The following is a 7,450-nucleotide window of genomic DNA, read 5'->3' as shown; positions in this document are numbered from 1 at the left end:
GGGTGCCGGGGGGGGGGGGGGGGGGGGGGGGAGTGGGGGGGACAGGACAGAACACGACCCCCCCCCATCTGAGGGTTGTCCCCCCTAAAAATATGATTAAAAGCCACGCTGTGTATTGTAAATAACAATGTTTTATACTTTAAATAACTTTGTAAGTAGTAAAACAACACAAATGGGGCAAAAATGCATTTTAAGTTTAGAAACATTTTGAGTCTCCCCCTCCCTTGCCTCACAGTGCTTTGGTCCAAATGCCTGCTTTTCTCTTTTACATCACCTCAGTGTTGCCAAGTCCGCGGTTTTCACGTGGAATTGGGCTGCTTTAACACTGTTGCCGCGGGTTGTTTTTCATGTCTGTGTGTTGAAGCGCCCCCAATAACATGATATTTAGCCCCTGGAATGTGAATTTTACCAGAGGAACCCTGCCGAAAACATGTATTTTATACCCCCCGGAACGCAGTTTTTATCGGGGAACCCCCCTCGAAATGCGATTGGATTAGTATTGAGTAGCAATTGGGCGTTTCTTTTTTTTTCCGAAAACCTGGCAACCCTGCGTTACCTACACACACAAGTCCGGTGAGGTGGAACTCGACTGTCAAGGCTATTTTATTCACTTAAACATCGGATGAAGTGATTCATTTCTCTTTAATACAGATGATGCCAATGTATTTTTCGATGAGTCCACTATGTTAGCAATTATAACGTTACCTTCTTGACTGATAGTAATGTCTAAAACGGACACTAGTGCTGTCATGGCGCAAGCACAACAGCTTTAAGTTGTCTAATTTGGCACGGCCTCCCTGCTACACTAATAGTAGTAAGGCTTTCCTCTGTGTTATTGTTTAAAAAATATGCTTGTGGACTGAAATAAAATAATGCAAAGCAAGTGGTGTAAAAACTAACTAACTAAAAAAAATAAAATAAAAAAAAGTGCTTAATAATAAATAAGAATACCTTTATTTTATATTTAAAAAAACTATATATATATGCTGTCTAATCAGCATCTTGATATGCCACACCTGTGAGGTGGATGGATTATCTTGGCAAAGGAGAAGTGCTCACTAACACAGATTTAGACCGATTTGTGAAGAATATTTGAGAGAAATAGGCCTTTTGTGTACATAGAAAAAGTCTTAGATCTTTGAGTTCAGCTCATGAAAAATGGGGGCAAAAACAAAAGTGTTGCTTTTATAATTTTGTTCAGTGTGTATATATATATATATATGTATATGTTGTTTTTTGTATTATATTGTATATATTTTGTATATGTATATATAATTTAATACATATTAAAATATATATTAAAGACTTTAAATACATTTAACAACAATGTAAATTATATTTGAAATTAATAATATTTAAATAAAGGAAAATATGTAAATCCAAATGGTGATGGAGAGTAACCAATCCAAAACAATATTAATGCTGATGGAGAGTAACCTGTTCATGCAAACACAGACATTTTGTAACACAGAAAATGATACCATACGATACATGAAATAGCCAAGAGAGTCAGAGAAGTGGGTTAAAGGTTTATGGGTATTTGTTGAGAAAGCTCAATCCTAATCTTTAGACAACATTGTCAAGGACCATCTGATGCATGTTGCTGACAAAAATGGCAAGAGTTTGCCAACATGGCAAGCTAGAATCTTAATGGATGGGCTTATGCTATTTTTTTAGCCCGGTATTTAAATCATAAAGTTGCAATGGGGGCCAGACTTTGTGCCAATCATCAAGAGCTTGGGAGGACATGGCAGGATAAGAAAGTATTAATCCTTCTCACTGTCTTTAAGGAGTGTTATGGGATGTTAGATAGTAGAGTATTTGTGTCGTAATACATGGCTCAAATGTTGAAGGATATTGGAACAAGACCACCAGAGAAGATTCTGATGATTCAGATACTTGCCGATCCTCTCTAACCTAATTCCCTCTGACTCTTTCAGGGCCAGATATTCTGCAACTAAACCCGAAAGCCTGCGTCTTTTGTTTATCTCTGTTCTGAGGGGGAGGCTTAGCTTTGAGTATTAATGAAATTGCCTGCAGTTTCCAATTTGTAATTCTTTGTTTAATCAGTCAGCTCAAGTTTTCAAAGTTTCCATTGTCTGTTTGCGGGAGTAATGGCAGATGAAAAAGTCTACTTCATTCTCCTCAAAAACTTGGCTTTGAAGCTCAGAGGAAAGCTTTTTCTTGTTCTCTCCCTCATGTTGTTGAATGGAAGTGTTTGCAGTTGCATTACTTTGAGGAAGTTTTCAAAGTCATTTAGAAATTTTGGACTAACATTGGACAAAATGGTGCTTTCAAAAGCGTTTCTGACACAAAGCTCTTTAGGAAACCATATTCTCGCTCAGTCCTTAAGAAATTATGAAACTCAACAAATGACTTTAGATTGTATTTGTCTAAAACCATTCAAACTTCAGTTGCCACTCTAATCAAGACAGCTAAACAATGCACATATCTTACTGTAATTGCGCTAAATTAACTGTGTAAATTTTCAACACGGTACCTTGCAGTACCCTTACTATTGCTTTTTTGATCATATACATATATAATGTCAAACTTAACATTGGTTTTCACTTATGCAACATTTATTTAGCCTACTGAGAGCGATGAGGTAATGTTTTGCACCATATGCTGTTGTTTTCCATTAAAGTGTGTAATGGAGTTACATTATATAACTGCAAAATTGTATATTTATTTTTTTATTTTTTTATTTATTATTCGGACCAGTAAAAATGATGGCTGTGCATCATTTTTTTTAATGATTTAAATATTATTTTTATTTAAATTTTTTTATTGATTTTTGTTTTTGAAGGGCTAACATTAAATGGAAAAATAAATGTTTATTCCTGGCAACATTTTACATGAGTCCCTTTTTATTTTATTTTAAAATTCTATTCTATTCTATTCTATTCTATTCTATTCTTTAATTGGGACCAGTAAAAATGTTGGCAGGGCAACCCGTTTGACACAACTTGAACCACAGGTTTTATTCATCTGGCTATTATAATGTTGATACATTGATTTCCTGTTCCTGTTTTGCTCTCAGTGTTGGAACCAATCGGGGTTTTCAAGAGAATCACACCTTCAGTTTCTCTGCCCACTATTCTAATGGCATTACCACAGCAATATATCATCCTGGCCACAGGTGAGACCCCCATCTAGAAGCTGTTTTTGTTGTGTGTGTGACCGTCAGAGGGATGTTTTTCTCTAAAAGTGAACACAAAATCATCAGGCAATCTTTGGATCACACTTTTGTGATTTGTGTTATTTCCACTATACATGTTTGAACTGAAATCCTCTCTGGCTTGTGTTTTAGGCAGCGCTTATTGATTTGTTTAAGAAGAAAATATTTAGGATTTTAGCTGCCACATGGGGGCAGTCTTTATATATAATGTGTAGAGGTGTGTGTGTGTATATTTGTTTGTATGTGCTGTTCACATGCGTAGATCAGATCAGATCCCTTTCCTGTTTCATCAGCTACTCAAGGACTATTCGGCCTCATAAGCAGGCTGAGGTGCTGTGTGTGTGTGTGTGTGTGTGTTTTACCCGGACTCATGCTGCTGATGTGTTTGTGTGTTCCTCAGGTTGCTGCTGGTGGGAGGGTGTGAGTCTAGAGACAGTGATGTGTCCAGGGTGAGCCGCTGCGGGATCACAGCGTGGAGGGTGTTGTCAGGGTCACCTCACTATAAACAGGTCATCAGTTATGAGGATGACAACAGTGCGGTGCCGGTGAGTCTGAGTTTAGACATGTAAGGGAATATTTATGTACTGAATACTGATGATGCAGCATCCATGACATGCACTCATTCACCAAAAAAAATCTTGGGCGTATCAGGTCTCTGATCATGGTTTGGATCTTTGATCTTACTAGTTTCCCACTGAGAAAAAAAAAGACTAAAGAAGTGGAGCTTTAACTGAGTTTAATATTTTCTAAAAAAAAAAAAAAAAAACACTGTCTTGATGTTAGGGTATTGTGGTTGTTTGCCAAGTGTTGCTCTGCGCATGCTAAATTGTTCTGAGTGTTTGTTCACAGACTGTGATGCATTTCAACAGTCATAAGCATAGTAAATCCTGCATTTTTTTGTTTTTATTTTTTTTAAAGTATATTATAACACTATACTTTGTATTACATTACTTTTGCATCAAATTACAAAAAACTATTTAGCGCTGCTGTGAGGGTGTTTCTACCACAGTTGCGGGAGTGACAAATTTGACACCATTCTCTCCTCTCCTTGGAGTTTTTCTTTTGCTATTTGAGCAAATGGGAATGCAAAAAATATATTTGATGAAGTCTCCTGTTCACCATTATACTGTACATTTACCCAACTAATACCCAAATATTTAGCTAAGTTGCTGGTTGCTTGGGCATTGATGGGGTTTTTTGAGTGGTTGTGGGGGCATGGCTAGGGGCTGGATGCCTCAGTGTTGCTTATTGATTCATGTGTTTTTGCTAAAGTATTTCGAGTGGTTAGCAGGTTGCAAAATGTTTTCTGGGGTATTGCTGTGGTGTTATGAGTGGTTACTAAGGTGTTACTTAAAGGTCTAAGTTATTGTTAGCTTGTAGCAATGTGGTTGGGCATCTGGGTAGTTACTAGGGTGATGCTTGCAGGTCAAAAGAGCAAAAGAGTCTTTATGGTATTCTGGTCCTTATGCATTACTTGGGTTATTGCTTTTTTATCGGCTGCCAGAAGAAAATCGGAAGTTTGGTCACTTTGCAAAACTATAAGCACATTTCTCCTTGACAAATCCCCAACTCCAAGTGTGTTCAGTGCTTGCTTTTGTATTGGATTTTATGAGAAGGGTACAAAAACTCTAGTAGTTCATATATAGTAGTAGTTTGTATGGGCTGCTCTACCCCTTAAGAAATAGATATTTCAAGGAGTAAAGCCACTTCTGCACTGACTGCTGCTCAGAATACAAAATCATACATTCTCACATCACAGTATTTCACAAACCTGAAAGCACAGGCTCATTTCTGGTTTTCTGAGGTTGTAAAGGTTTTATGTAGTGAGCTCTGGAAGCTGCATTGTAGGCTTAATAACCGCTTTAGTACTGAAGCTTCTAGCTGTTTATTCTCTCCTACAGACCCAATGACTTCTGATTGAACTGGTGATTAATGTTCAATTATTTATACTGATTGTGTAAGAAATCATGGTGGGTATTCAGTTTGAAAACCATCATTATCTCTCACCCACCTTAAACATGTTGCTGAGAGGCCTGTGAAAGACTAAAAAGCATCCTCCGAAGAGCATCACTTTTGATTTTAAAGGGATAGTTCACCCAGAAATTCTAATTCTGTCATCATTTACTCATCCTCAGGTCATTCCAAACATTTGTTTAATCTTTGAATCACAAATTAAGTTATTTTTAATTAAGCCTGAAAGGTCTCTGTCCTTCTATTGAAAATCCAGGTAACCAAAACTTTGAAGATCCAAAGAAACCCATAAAGGCTTCATTAAATTAATTCATATGAATCAAGTGGTATCTTAAAAAAAAAAAAAAAAAATGTCCTGTATCCATGTGTATTCATTTGCACAGTGGAGCAGAGATGAAACATAACCAAAATTACGGCCTTTCGCAAGACGTATACAGTTTTATTTTTTAACTGCTATAGGCCAAAAGGCTCCGGTTTCCTCCCGCAGCCCAAAGACATGCAGGTTAGGTGAAACAGACTTGTGTATGGATTAACTGGTTCTCACCATGAATATAGCCATAGATGCTGGAATGGCGTTAAGAAGAAAATAAAACAAACAAACAAAATCAAGCGGTTTAGTTATTAGTTACCAGCTAGCATGTTCCAGAAACCAGCTTGATAACCTTAAGCTAATATGACCAGCTGGTAGCTGCTTTGTTGCAGTTAAATACCAGCTAGCAGTTTAACCTGTATTTTTAAACAGGAATGAGTGGGAGTACAACAAATTTTAGTATGTAAATGCATCCATGATATTCATGAAGGAAGTTATGAATCATCATTTGTCACTTTTGTAGTCCCAGAGGCGAGGATTCTTCAGGATGCCCAGCTTTCGACTTTTCTCCAGGCATAACAGTGAACAGGTGATTCACCTCAGTGAAATTTTTGTGTCGCTCACTCAATATTTTTTTTGCATGCCATTTTCTTGCCTGTCTCTCTGGGCCGGTATGACAGCATATAAAACGAAAAGCCAAAGCTCAATTTCATTCTGCTAAGAACTCTGAATAAATAGTGTAATGCCTAATTGAACATGTATGTTTACTCAGGATGGCGTGTTCCGAATGAGTCTGTCTCCTGATGGCACAGTGCTGGCTGTGATCCACTTCTCTGGCAGTCTCAGTCTCTGGGAAATTCCATCATTCAAACTGAGAGGCAGCTGGAAACAAGAGGAACAAGTAATAAAATCTCTCTGTGTGTGTGTGTGTGTGTGTGTGTGTGTGTGTGTGTGTGTGTGTGTGCTCGATTTCAGAGACTTCAAGCTGAAGTGTATGCATTGCTACGCCACTGTTCCAATCAATGTAATTGAAAAAATCTTGACTGTTTTTAAACAGGTTTCTTGAACACTTTGCTTGCCTGTCATTGGTCAGGAAATCAGATAGTCACGCCCCCAGACTCACACCATTGGTTGAGCTAATGTTGCCGTGCAGGACTGTTTGGGATTCTCAATCAAACAAAGCAATGTTTTGAAAGCACTACAGTGTTTACACTTTTCAGGGCAATCAATATACAATGGCTAAACAATGGCGCTTTTCCACTGCATGGTACGGCACGGTACGGTTCACTTTTGGGGGGTTTTCCGCTGGGTACAGTACCTGGTACCTGGTACTTTTTTTTTTAGTACCACCTCGATTGAGGTTCCAAGTGAACACTGTTGCCAACTCTCGCGAGACAAATAAGCAACCGCTGCTTCAAAAACAAGCCCAATATTTTTTTGATGATTTATTATCATCAATATTATTTATTATCAATTATTTATTACCAATAAATGAGCCTGCAACATATTAAACTGAAACCACTCTTTTATCTGAAAAGCAAAAACAGAAGCTATTTTACAAAAATCAGCAAACTGCAACAAAAATGGGAACAAAACTCATCTCCAATCACCTGTGTGCAGAATATGATTGGAGAGATGGAAAAGGAGAAAAACACAGCTTCAAAGAGGAGCTGTAACATAGCCACATATTTAAAATATAGGCTATTCGAACCATATTTACTCTTAGTATTAGTATAGGACTACTTGTTTTTTATTACAGCCCGAGATAATTAATATATTACAAAAATTTTAAAATAGGCTAAAAGAAATTCATCCCACTCCTCTACGTCTACTTCTATCATCGCTTGGATTACAGCATCACGTGCCTTCTTTTTGAACGTGATTTTCTCCAAGGAGGGGGCGGAACATTTGGCAAATTACGCTGCAGCACTTATATTATTGCACTGGTTGGCTATTAACTGCGAGCAGACAGAGTGTCATTCAATGCA

General features: G+C 37.7%; 1 pseudogene; it reads left to right on the top strand.

The window, feature by feature from the left end:
* Positions 1 to 7,450, top strand: part of LOC107690897 (neuroblastoma-amplified sequence-like) — a 170,392-nt pseudogene that overhangs the window by 1,404 nt on the left and 161,538 nt on the right.

Source organism: Sinocyclocheilus anshuiensis, unplaced genomic scaffold (genome assembly GCF_001515605.1).
Source record: "Sinocyclocheilus anshuiensis isolate Anshui unplaced genomic scaffold, SAMN03320099.WGS_v1.1 scaffold3034, whole genome shotgun sequence".
Lineage (NCBI taxonomy): Eukaryota > Metazoa > Chordata > Actinopteri > Cypriniformes > Cyprinidae > Sinocyclocheilus > Sinocyclocheilus anshuiensis.
This window is presented reverse-complemented; position numbering and strand designations above follow the sequence as displayed.